The sequence below is a fragment of the Neofelis nebulosa genome, chromosome X, assembly GCF_028018385.1.
Source record: "Neofelis nebulosa isolate mNeoNeb1 chromosome X, mNeoNeb1.pri, whole genome shotgun sequence".
In the NCBI taxonomy this organism is placed as follows: domain Eukaryota; kingdom Metazoa; phylum Chordata; class Mammalia; order Carnivora; family Felidae; genus Neofelis; species Neofelis nebulosa.
Genome location: NC_080800.1, coordinates 22413513 through 22427104, shown reverse-complemented (window position 1 = coordinate 22427104; position 13592 = coordinate 22413513). Strand labels below are relative to the sequence as shown.

Below are 13592 nucleotides of genomic sequence, written 5' to 3'. Positions count from 1 at the left end.
ATAGATTTACTTTCCTTTCACAGTTTATACAATTTTGTGCCAAATGTATCACCTACTCTACTGCTGATTTGAAAAAAAGTAAGGGGGGTTCTAATGGGAAAGAGAGTAAAAAGGGAGGGGGTAGTGTACTGAAAACAAACTGTCAATCTATGATCATGCTGTGCTAAGAATACAAGTTTGAGCCTTGGGTCTTCCACAGAGTAGAGGAACAGAACCTGAGACTCCATGCTAGGCAAACATGCTCAGACAAGGAGACAGTCTCCCAGTCTGGTTCTGGCCTTTGAATCTGTATTTTGGTTCCTATCATGACATTCAACCATGGATAACCTCATAAGCAAATGTCAACAAAAATAGAGAAACAAGCCGCAGTGACATAGAATCAGGGGAAGCAGTACATGACAGATTTAGACCCCCAAGAACTTGAAATGTTGGAATCATCTGGTGAAGAATATCAAATAGCTCTGTATTAAATATTTTTCAAAATACAACATGGGAGTAAAAACTGAGTATGTGATGAGAGACCACCAAAAAAATCCCAAATTTTTAAAAATAAGAAAATGTAAGCTTGTAAATTTTTAAAATCTTGAAAGTATCACCTCAAGGAACCATAAAAAAAAAAAAAACAAAAACCCAAGTATCTTGTAGTCCTTAGAGAAGTTGAATAGTCTTGTTTTTTTTTTTTTTTCCAGAAAGAAAGCACCAAGCCCCAAATTATGGACAATTGTTTCTCCATTTTTAACTTAAAGATACTTGGAGTCTTCTGTAAAATCTCCAGAGTATAGGCAAATAAGAATAATAATGACTGCAGTCTATAAAACTAATATTACCTAAGCAAAATATAAATACATTGCATCTAGTTATGCATACAAATAACACCCACTAGTCAGTCTGAGTTCAAACAAGTAGCCTAAGAGTTGTTGAACATTGGAACGGCAATTGCGCAGTCTGATTTAAGGAAAAGACCACATAATGTTAGCTGAACACACTTTCTCTTCAAGTCAATAGCATTCATCATTTTAAAACTTCTTAGCCAAGAGGGAATAGAAGGAAACTTCATTGAACTGATGTACTAGGTAAGGGAAGGAACCCCGGCTATAGAAGTGGATGAAGTCCTGCATCTCTGGAGTTGAAGGTGATTATTTAGATTTTTGGTATTCACTCTAGTCGGAGTTTCCTGTGCTTTCGACAGCTCTCTCTGAAGCAGGTAGACAGTGTGATCCACCTGTTAGAGTCACCTTAAACAATAAAAAGCCTGTTCCCCCAGAGGCTGTGCTACTATTACAAAGGTATAAGTTGTCATTTTCTTTTGGGATTGCCTCAGCTAATTAAGTGCTGTGCCCAAGAGCATGCCCATTTTGGGGGTCACGTGCATCCAAAGACTGATTGACATGTGGATACAAGGGCTAGGACAGCTGAAGAGTGGGCTCACTTACAGTGCTTCTTAGCGTTAGTGGAAGCCTCCATTGAGACTCCTTTGTTCTCAACTTCTCCTTGTCCCTGCTATAGATCTTTTCTGAAGAGTACACCAGTAAGCCTGCACGTTCATCTCAACCTCAGAGACTGTTTCATGATGAACCTGGTCTGAAACACAGTGCCCCTTCTGTTCTATGGCACTAACAGTCTGGTGTCTCCTGCTTCCAGTCTTAGACACACAGAGCAGCACTTTGGAAGATACACCAGGGTCTTTTATGACTGGAAGTCATGATTTATTTTTGGAAATGGTGTACTTGATTTTTTTCCCACATGCTAGTGGTCAAAATTCCCTGATAGGATTCCTTCACAACCCTGATGAAGGTTGAAAAAGGTACTTTTCCTTTGTGCCACAGAAACGGGATTAGGGAGTGTCAAACTGTTTTCTGCCCCAATGAATTATTATCTGGGCAAGTTAACAAGCCAACATAATTCTTAATGATAAAATAGTGGTAGTACTTACATTTAAAGAGGAAAAAAAGATACAGATGCCCATAGCAATTTCTTTAATCTCAAATTGTAAGTAGGGTCTAGGTAGGACAGTAACAGAAATAAAATGAAGTAATGGTTTGTGGCTTGGAAATGAAGAAAAAATAATACCATTTGTAGCGAGAGATAGGATTGTCGATGTAAAATACCTCAAAAATCAGAATGGATTTTTTAAAATTGAGTAAGAGAATATAGAAAGTTAACCAATATGAGTGATCAACAGAAAGTCGTGTAACAAGCAGCTCAAAAATATGAGTTAAAAGATAATGATTCCCTACTAAGTGTTATGTATAAGTTACCTACTAATAAGTGTCAGAAGATGGCTGAATGTTATAAGGTTTGCTTTTTAGTTTAAAAAAGAAAAGATGACAAGTGGATATAACCCATGTCTCATATAGATGCCACTGCTCCAAATGAAGCATTATAGTTACAGTTCAAATGAAGATTATAAATTTTTTAATAGATTTCATGAAAGAGCTTTGACAAATCTTGAAGCAGGAACAAAATCCAAAGAATTGGCAACACGTTCTAGAAAACAAGCAAACAAGTCTCGTTAGTATTTGCTTTTAACAATAAAGATGGTGTGGTAGTTGCAGTTATAGACAAACTGTTGTTTGAAACAGGACGTAAAAGACAGATACCAGCAATTGTGTTTGTGAGTGTGTGTGTGTGTGAATGCATAGCATAGGTACCAAGGAAGATCTGTGGGGAATAGATGGTCTTCTAAATTAAAGGAACAAATGATGCTCTCCATCCAAGAAGCAAAAACATTTTGTACTTTAAATTATATACACACACAAATACCTTTTTAGGTGGAGAAATCTCTCAAATGTTAAATGAAAACAAAATATTTAGAAGAAAATAGAGGTGAATTATCCTTATGATTCAAGAATGAGGAATTTTTCAATGCATATGTAGGAAAAATTGTAAAAGTATAGGTAAATTCTAATAGTGATATTAAAAACTTCTTATCAGAATGTATCATAAAAATATCTATAAATCTATTACAGGTATTTTAATTACTGTCTTTAAGATCTATAATAAAAGTAGTTAACAAAGATGAGGGCAGCTGGCTCCCGTCCGGAGAATACCACTCAGAGATTGACTCTTTCTCCATCCCTGTCCGTGTTTTTTTTTTTTCTTGTCCAGATACAGTCCTATGCTTCCCAAGCCACTCTTTCTTTTCCCTTTGTCTCTCCACAGAAGGGGATTCCTCCCCTCCATTCATTTTATTTCTCCCAGTTCATAGTCATGCAGCTATGACCATCAGGTTGTCCCAGTGAGTCCCTGGAAGCGACGGTGTCTTTTCCTCCAGGACTCTCAGAGTTCAAAGTTCTTTAGCTTAAACACAGCTTTGTTTGAGAGATGAGGGAACTTCGGACCCCCCCCTACTTCTCTGCCACGTTGGCCTGCAAGATGAAGACATGAATATTGCACTCAGTTGTATTAGCGCAATTAAAATTAAGGTATCGCATGATACTATTTTGTATCCCCTAGAACTGGGTTGTCAGAAATTTTGAGGTCAAAGTGGAATTCCTCATGCATTCTACTTATAAAAGTCTCCCATTGCTCTTAGGAAACCATACAAGGAGATTTAAGATGAGTCTCCTGAGCAGACACTTAACCAACCTGTTAGCAATTGAGGCCTATTGCACCTTAAGTGTGCCCAAAAAAGGACACATTTTCACAATGTCTGCTACCCTCTCCACTTCAGAAATGAGTGTCTGGGATGGGGAGAATGGGAAAATGTTCACTCTAATACATTAGAGATTGTGGTCTGATTTTATTGGTTGAGTTACAAAGGAGAATAATCATATGTCTCATATGTATGTGTCTCTGTCTCTCTCTCTCCTATCTTTTTTCTAACATTCCTTTCCTTTGTGCTTCCCAGGAGAGTTAAGCCTCTGAGAGAATATGATTTTTAAGGGATCATGATACCATACGCACTCCATTGTATGTTTTTTTTTTTTTTTTTTTTTTTTTATTTATTTTTGGGACAGAGAGAGACAGAGCATGAACGGGGGAGGGGCAGAGAGAGAGGGAGACACAGAATCGGAAACAGGCTCCAGGCTCTGAGCCATCAGCCCAGAGCCTGACGCGGGGCTCGAACTCACGGACCGCGAGATCGTGACCTGGCTGAAGTCGGACGCTTAACCGACTGCGCCACCCAGGCGCCCCTCCATTGTATGTTTTATTGGATACCAGTAGAAGCTCTCTTAGGATTAAAGGAGACACACAGAACCCCAAATGCTTTTAGTTATGTGAACAGCAGAGGAAGCCCATCAGGGAGCAGTGAGAAATACACGTGCATGTGAGTGAGCAATCAGTGAAGAAATGGTACCACTTTCACTTGAGTCAAATGTTTGAAGAGGATAATTCAAGACAGCTCTTTGGCTAACTTTATAGGAACGATTCTCCTAAGATGAAGCACATGATAAAATGACTCCTTTCTCAGTTGGCTGTTTTGATAGTGTAGAGTCTCACCTAGTAAGGTGCAGCTTCGCACAGAAATCATGAGGGGATCAGTCATTATTAAAGAAGATTCTCCTTTGATACCTATTCCTCTGCTCTGCCGTGTCAGCACTCATGATTTCCTCTTCTTAGGTACTTACTATGGAATTACTTGAAGCGTTTAACTTCAACCTTCCCTCCTTCGGTCTTATAATTGAAGTTATTTTACTCTTAGAAAAACCATCTATTACGCAAAGGGATTATATTTTAAATGAGTGTTATAATGTAGAAAGTGGAAAATGGATGGGTCAAATTAGGAAAGGAAGACTGATTGAGGCTTAAATTAAAAATGAAATATAAATGACATGAAAGTGATGCATTTTCTAGATCCTATACTTTATATCTGAAGAGGGCTTTTAGTGTTCTGGCTACCTGTGTAATTGCTGAAAAGGATAGGTCCATTTAGAACTTTAAAAGGGTAGGCAGCCTTGTCAAATGTATTTTTCTCAACCTAAGTTAATATCTGTTGTATGTCTCTTGGATTGCTTTAGTGACTTTATTTCCAAGGTATTTATTTTGAGGTTCTAGATAATATTTTATATTACTACAGTCTGCATGGCAATATCTATCTAGTCAGTTTTCCCAAGCAAAATATCATTTGTAATATAGTAAGCATTCACTTACTGTGTTTGATATAATGTGACTATTTGTGACACTGACTTTATTTGGACCAAGAGAAAAAAATTTACTCAGCTACAAATACTTGACATTGTATTTTGCTTAAGTGGCTAGAATCTTGATCCATTTCCATCAAGAGGTGGTGTGTATTTCAACTCCCCTTGAACCTGAGACAATTGGCTGGAAGGGACTGGATGTCTGTTTCTGTGAATAGAATAAAGTGACGATGTATTATGTCCAGAGCTAGGTCCTAAAAGGAGATAAGCTTTTGCCAGACTCCCTTTCCCTTGGGATACAAGTCTTGGGAACCCTGAGCTGACATCCAAAAAGTCTAGCTACTTCAAAGCTACCGTGCTGGAGAGACCCCTTAGGGATAGAGAAAGAAACCAAAGAAGCCTCATCTGTTTCAGCCCTTTGCTGTTGGTGTTTCCAAGCCCAAGCACCCGACGTCAGAGGAATGTGCTTTCACTCTATTCCTGGTTCCAGATGCCACATGGAAGAGACTTCAAGCCATCCTTGCCATGCCCTACCTACACTACAGATTTCTGAGCAAACTAAATGTTCTTTTAAGTCACTCCATTTTGGAGTGGTGAACTACATACCAGTTGAGGGCTGAAAAAAAATGTTGAACTTCAGGTATATTCACGTACTGAGATACATAGTTTCTGAAAGACTTCTCAACCCATTATGTAGGAAACCTACAGGAAGTAAAGAAAAAAGAGCTAGGATATTCTTACAAGCCATTTTCACTATTTTCCACCCAAATTGTACCACATATATTTTCCATACTATGTAAAAAAGTTTCTTCCAGTCTTTATGTGTAAACCATGACAAAATGGATAAAAACAAATAATAAGAGTACCCCCCCCCCCAAAATATAAATGTGGGAACTGGGTAGATGAGTATCCTAACCATCAAAATAGGAGTATGTCATTAGGCAGGAGGCCATTCAGGTCAAGGCACTCAACGCTTAGTTGCAGCTCAGAAGTGTTGGCCACCCTTAACAGAGAGAAATAAGTCAAAGGAGATCCAGAACTGTAAATCTCGCAAGATAAAGCTGCCAAGATTTATAAAGATTTTCAGGTTTGTTCACAGAAGGTGGAACTAGTCAAAGAAATTGATACAGGAGTGGCCAGATGAGTTCAAGGAAAAGCTCTTTGGGGCAGCATCATAAGAAGCAGTAGCTGTGATCAACTCAATACCACTCTGGTTTTGATGTCATAAAAGTGTCCGTTGGATTTTGTCAACTTGACATTTACAAGAGTAACTTCAGGAGTGATGGGACCATAAGCCAGAATGGCATTAATACCACAAAATTGGACACCATAATGTGGACAGTCTAACAGAGAAATAAATCCTTCGAGTCCTGGGGTATGTAGATAGGAAATTTAGAAATAGCTTTATTTGACAGTGTGCTGCCTCCTCTCCTACTCATCTCTACTTTGTATTTGAGAAGTGAGTGAGAGAAGAGAGACAATGATGTGAGCCAGAAGCTGGGCAGTGAAAGGGAAGGGGATGCTGGTAGTTAACACATTTCCAGAGATGGGGCTGGTGAAAAGCCACCCTCCTCCTCCCTCTTTGCCCTCCCTGAAGCCCATCCATATTCCATACTGCAACTCTGCCTTCACAGCCAGCGCATCTGCTTCTTGTACTCCCGCTTTTAGGTAATTCGGCCTTAAAACTACCTGGGGTATTGTCTGTCGGGGAATGGCCCTGGGCAGGCCCCCTGGGAAAAGAACCATTAGGGAAGAAAATCAGGTTCCGCCAGAAATTGTACGGCCTTACGGCCTTACGTTTCGCCCTTGCCATCCCCATGGAGACTCCTCTACTTACAGGAAGGATAGCCTCACACCTCTGCCAGCAAAGAGGGCCTGTAAAGGAGAGACATAGGGATTTGAAAGCCCCACTCGGGCAACTAAGGGGTGTATCTCTGGGCACGGGTGCCTTCAACCCCTAGGCCCACCTGGCCCCCAGGAGGCATTCCAGATGATGACTGAACCTAGTTGGTTAAGCTGCAGAATGGTTCATTGGTTCCTAGGTGCATGGTCTCTCTGAGAATGCATGGGGCATGGGTTTCTAAGGCCTTTTCGGCCCCTTCCTGGCACCTCGGACCGAGGCGAACACATTGTTCTTCTGGCCCCATGTGGTCAGGAGGTCACATCCCTGTAACTGTTCCACTTGAGGTGTTGAGAAACGGAGGGCCTTTCACGAGAACGGCAAAGCAAATGCTTTGTAGATTATAGATAAACGCAGGTGCATAATGGAATAATGTAAGAAATTAATCTATAATCAAAGGGTATGCGGGAAAGTTAGGGGAAAATCACCATGTTATTTCTTAAAGGTTGTTTACACACAGGAGCATTTTCAAAATTAGATAATGTTAGAAAAACAGATGATGTACGCTACAAGGAAATCACTCGCATATATGATGCCACGTTTGCTACAATAAATCGGCCAGTTCAACACACTGTGGTTGTCTGTGTCCATTTTTATTTTAGTTTTTTATTTTTTAGTTTTTTATTTTAGTTTTGTTTTATTTTCACCGACGCCATTCTTCCTTCAGGAACCCCTGCACCTGCTGGAGCTGGACTCCAGCAGTAGCCAGCAATCTATATTAGACTGAAGGTATGCTTAGCACCACCACCCCCAAACTCAAAGAAGGCCACTGCATAACTAACGGCTTTGTCTATGATTCCCAAATGGCAATTATATTGTGTGAATATTTGAAAGTAAGGCATTCTGGTAGCTCCCGCCAAAATACATAAGTCATTTTGGGATAAAATGTTGAATGGATTGAAACTTGATAGATTGAGACTTATGTTTCTAATGGATTATTCCACCGAATTCTATTTAATTCAACTCCTAAGTGTCACTCGAAATTGACCGTGTGCAGTAATTTCTGGAATATATCTTCTTCCTCTTCCCAGGCCTGCTCCCAAAGTCCCCTGGGAATAAACGCCAACTCCACACAGTTCCCAGCCCTTAGCCTGGTGTACAAGGGCCCCAAGGACCTTTGCAGGTTTATGTGCTGTCACTGCACACTTTACATTTTACAGTGTTGGAGTCCCTTATTTGTATCACTGGTAATAAAACACGGCTTCCTGGCTTGCAACATGTGCCAGAGCCTCACTCTTAAAACATGCTCTGCCGAAAAAAGAAAAAAAAGTTATGCCACTTAAAAAAAAAAAAAAAAGAACTATCACCTATTATATTTCCTTCCTGTAAATTCACGCTGCATACCAGTAAATGAAGTTTCCAGAAAGCTTAAGTGAGCATCACCCAAAACTCTCACACTATGAACATGTCTAAGTACCCCTTAACTCTGAAAAATGCTCATGTAGCAATTCCCCCCCCCCCCCACCCCACACCCAGTAAAAATCTGTTACCTTATACCTCATACCTCAATGTTTATATAGTCAAATGTCACTTAAAGCATATCTTTTGAAGTGTCCAACTTCGGCTCAGGTCACGATCTCACGGTTCATGGGTTTGAACCCCTTGTCAGACTCTGTACTAACAACTCAGAGCCTGGAGCCTGCTTCAGGTTCTGTGTCTCCCTATCCATCTGCCCCTGCCTCACTCACACACTGTCTCTCTCAAGAATAAATACTAAAAATATGTTTAAAAGGATTATCAGGGGTACCTCGTTGGCTCAGTTGGAAGAGGATGTGACTCTTGATCTTGGGGTTTTGAGTTCAAGCTCCACGTTGGAGGTAGAGTTTACTTAAAAAAAAAAAAAAAAAAAAAAAAAAAAGCAAAGCCTTGGGACACCTGGGTGGCTCAGGTGGTTGAGCATCCAATTTTGGCTCAGGTCATGATTTCCCTGTTCGTGAGGTTGAGCCCCACGTCGGGCTCATTGCTCTCAGTGCAGATCCCTCTTTGGATCCTGTGTCCCACCCTCTCTCTGTCCGTCTTTGTGTCTGTCCCGCTCCTACTCACACTCTCTCTCTCAAAAATAAATAAAACATTAAAATGGCAAAGCTTCATTCCAAATCTCTGTACCACCCCACAGTGCCTATACCCAAAAGGAATAAATCTTTAATTAAAAAAAATTATCAGAAGTATTTTGTGGAGATCACAAAAATGCTCCAAAAGGACATTTTTTTTCAAGTCTCCATAATATGCAAATAGGCACTCATGGCTTCAGTTAACATTTCCAGTAAGAATACCAAATGCAAATTCAACAGTAGGCTGTGTCTCAAATTTTTTAGACTAAAGTGGTAGGTCTGTTCTCTGGAACAGTGTTAGAGGACTCAGAAAAGGCATCAGGGTGATAGGAGGACATTGATGTTGGTGTTGGCTTTGAAGCATTTTGATAAAATTACTTGGTTAAATGTGAGTGGAATAAAGAATCATTTCAAAATGTTATATTTTAATATTTGAGATTTAAAGATATGTAACTGAATTAATGAAATCAGACATTATAGATAGGTATTTGACCTTTCCCTCTATATTTACCTGAGGTTTTATGTTTAAATTAACCAAAATACTTGTATGTGAATTTATGCGTGTGCATGTTGTCTCATTGGAACAATGGGGGATGATTAATTTATATTTGCGCCTACAAGTAGACTTCAATATCGATTGCTTTGGCAAGCTCTCTCGCAGTGTCTCTATTCCTTTCCTTGTCGCTGTACTAACATCTCCGAGTTTTGGGTTATCTGTATGAATACAGATCCCTGAGTTTTACAACTCTCTTCTCTCCCTATTCACATCCTTAGGTTTGCTGCGTATTTAGATGTGCCCACTGGAGAAGAGCATGTTTGTTTCCAAGGATCATTACAATGCCAGGTGGTAATGCTTCCTGAACCTTTGTTAAAGTAATGAATGATACTACTTTCCAAGTTAACTAATGGATTAGCCTCAGATTTCACTTCTTTTGGTTCAAATGAAGTCGAGTGCATGCATGATGTATTCAGTAGGTCATTTCACATGCTAAGGGCTCTGAAATTCCTAGGATGAAAGGTGGTATCAAACAGCCTTGTAGGTGAAAATAATCATTTATCCCATCCTGCGACCCTCAGTCGTTCTTTTGATACGTGCCAGTGTCAGAGAAATGATATCAGTGAGATTTGTTGATACCAGTAAACCTCTGAGACTGCTAAGGATATAAAAATAGATTTTTGTATTCCTATGAAAATATTTTTGCCCCAAATTCTGTTTTCTTTGTTGTACATATTCTTTCAAATCCTCAAGGGGAATGATGATGTGCCCTTGCTAAAAACTTGCAAATTCATTGTTCTCCGTCGTCAATCAGTAAATTTCAGAATAATTAGTTAGTAGAAATTAGTTGAGGTCAAAAAAACTCTTGGCCCTTTCACTGTCAATTTATACATTATAAAGGTTATGATTAAGATTTTAGCATGTGGAAAAAGCAATAGTAACTGTACTAACAATAATTTATGTGATTTATGAGCTTGATTCAGGCTTTGAATTTAGCAACTATAAAAGGGAAAATAGAGCTTTAGAGAAATATTGTAAATGGTCTGTTCATAGTCTGTATAAATCATCCAGATATAAAGCGTTGTAAATATTTAAACTTTTGTAATATAACCAACTCTATTATCTAAAAACATGATCATAAAATAGAATACTTTTCTTGATTTCAAATAAGAAAGCTAACAAATTTACAATTCTTTGGGTAAATTGGAAAAGCAAACAAAGCAATTACCGTAAATTTCACCATTAAAGGACACCACATTTTTTATTTAGATGCTTAATTTTACGAAAGATATAGTTTGATTGCTTAAACCCAGCTTTGCTGGATTTCAGATGTCTTCATTGACTAATACTTTTTATAACCCTCGGAACTTTGCCTTAAATCTTCAAATTATTGTATTTCACTTCTTCAGTAGCATTATTATATGCACCTAATAATTTAATGTATTTGTTTACTAATAACTGATTTATACTTTAATTTAGATTCTTAGATTCTCTTGAAAACAATAACTGAAAATAATTAGTATTCATAACCCTTAGCCAAGAGTCAGGAAACAAATAAAGACACTGAGGTTTCCATCAGAACTTAATTAAATTTAGCGAGTTATAGCTTGGTGCTTCTGAGAATATAAAAAAGAGTTGACAAATCTCATCTTAATTACTTCCTGTCTCCCCTTGATGATGATTCGATCATTTGTTAACAAAACCACATTTCCAGGATCAGCCATTAAGATTTGACATAAATTTAATAAAATTTGTATTGTACTGTGATATTTCCCCTTGCTATTGGTGCATAAGAATGGGGGAAACGTCCCTCCTTTGTGAGTCACTCCTCTGAAATTGTTATCATTTTATTCTTTTGTAAAGTCCTCTGTCTTGCCCTGTACTATGCAGCCCACATTTAATACATTGCTTTGACACCTGGTCTATGATCTTCTAAAAACAAAACAAAAAAATTCTGTTTTACCAACAGATTGTAGTATCAACTTCTTTAGAAACATTCAGTTGACATCAGTGACATTGTGAAGGAGGAAAAAAATCGTGTTCCACAATTACATGTTAATAAGCCCTTACTATTTCTTTTCTATTTATGTAAAGTAGGCTTAAAATTGTAGACCTTTAACTGTAGGCCAGGTCTTCAGCATTTAATAGTGCGGCAGCGCCCCCTATAGGAGACTTCGAACTATGTGTTGATCTGCTAAGCTAGAAAAGGCAAAGCCAGGTTTGGGTTTTTCCCTAAGCACCTTAAGTGTTGCATCATTTTATTCAATTATTCATTGACTTATTTGTTAGCAATATATGTCTTGAAAATCATTGTCGTTTTCCATTTGAGAGATGGAGTTGGGGAAAGAAGAGGAGGAGGGGAACGAGGAGGAGGAGACAAAGAATGAGAAGAGTGTGGGTAGACTGATGATTTTAAGAAATAATTTCATTTATGAAGTCCATAGCAAGAGAGATCTAAAATTAATATCTGAAATACACTCTTTTGGACCTCTTTCTGTCTAGTTTTCTTGTATTGGTCAAAATTATATGTGAATGTACACAAACAACAGGCAGGCTCCAACTTTATGTACATACATGTTCAGCTCTCAGTCCAAGAAGCTATAAATATACTAATGCTAGGTAATACTACCAATCTCTTAGGAGTGGATTTGGATGTCACAGTAAATGTGATCAATGTATCTTAGACCAATTAGAAAAGTGTGAGTTGGAGAAAGTTTTTAAGTTTACTTACTTATTTAAGTAATCTCTGCACCCAATGTTACCAAGAGTCGAGCGTTCTTCCGACTAACCCAGCCAGGTGCCCCTTATGTATTTTTTTTTTACTGTCAATTTCTTTTTCTTTATTATTTAAATTTCAGTTAACATACAGTGCAATATTGGTTTTAGGAGTAGAATTCAGTGTTTTCTCACTTACATACAATGCCCAGTGCTTATCACAAGTGCCCTCCTTAATATCCATCAGCCTTCTAGTCCATTTCCCACCTGTCCCTCAGTCAACTCTCAGTTTGTTCTCTTTTGCTAAGAGTCCCCTGTGGTTTGTTTCCCCCTCTGCTCTTTTTCCCCCCTTTCCATATGTTCATCAGTTTTGTTTTTAAAATTTCACATATGAGTGAAATTATATGGTATTTGTCTTTCTCTGACTTATTTTGCTTAGCATAATACAGTTGAGCTCCATCCATGTCGTTGCAAATGGTAAGATATCATTCTTTTTAGTGGCTGAGTAATATTCCATTGTGCATATATATATATATATATATGCATACATATATATATATATATGTATATATACATATACATACATACATACATACACACACACACCCCACTTCTTTTTTATCCATTCATCAGTTGATGGACATTTGGGCTGTCTCCGTAGGTTTGCTGCTGTTGATAATGCTGCTCTACACTTGATCTTAGCCAAAAGGCCAAGAATCGATGATAATGCTGCTCTAAACATTGGGGTGCATGTGCCCCTTCAAATCTGTATTTTGTGTCCTTTGTGTAAATACCTAGTAGTACAATTGCTGGATCATATTTTTAGTTTTTTGAGAACCTCTTTACTGTTCTCTGGAGTGGCTACACCAGTTTGCGTTCCCGCCAGTGGTGCAGGAGGGTTCCCCTTTCTCTGCATCCTCACCAACACCTGTTGTTTCTTGTGTTGTTATGTTTACAGGGGCCCCTTTATAAGTGTTATTTTTTTGGTTATATTTTAATATTTTTTTAAGTTTATTTATTTATTTTCAGAGAGGCAGAGACAGTACGAGTGAGGGAGGGGGAGAGAGAGAGGGAGACAGAGAATCCCAAGCAGGCTCTGCACCATGAGCACAGAGCCCCATGCAGGGCTAGAACCTATGAATCGCGAGATCATGATCTGAGCCAAAATCAAGAGTTGCTTAACTGACTGAGCTGCCGGGTGCACCTAGCTTATTTGTTTTTTAGTAATTTCTACACCCAACATGGGGCTCAAACTCTCGACCCCTAGATCAAGAGTTGCATGCTCTTCCAATTGAGCCAGCCAGGCACCCATGGGTTAGAAAAGAGTTTAACTCAAATAACTACCT

The 13592-nt window shown here is 38.6% G+C and overlaps 1 pseudogene; it reads right to left on the bottom strand.

Annotated features, from left to right (window-relative positions):
- Window positions 1–12765: 12765 nt before the first annotated feature.
- LOC131503358 (U2 spliceosomal RNA) lies at window positions 12766–12968 on the bottom strand (annotated as a pseudogene).
- Between the last annotated feature and the right edge of the window lie 624 nt (window positions 12969–13592).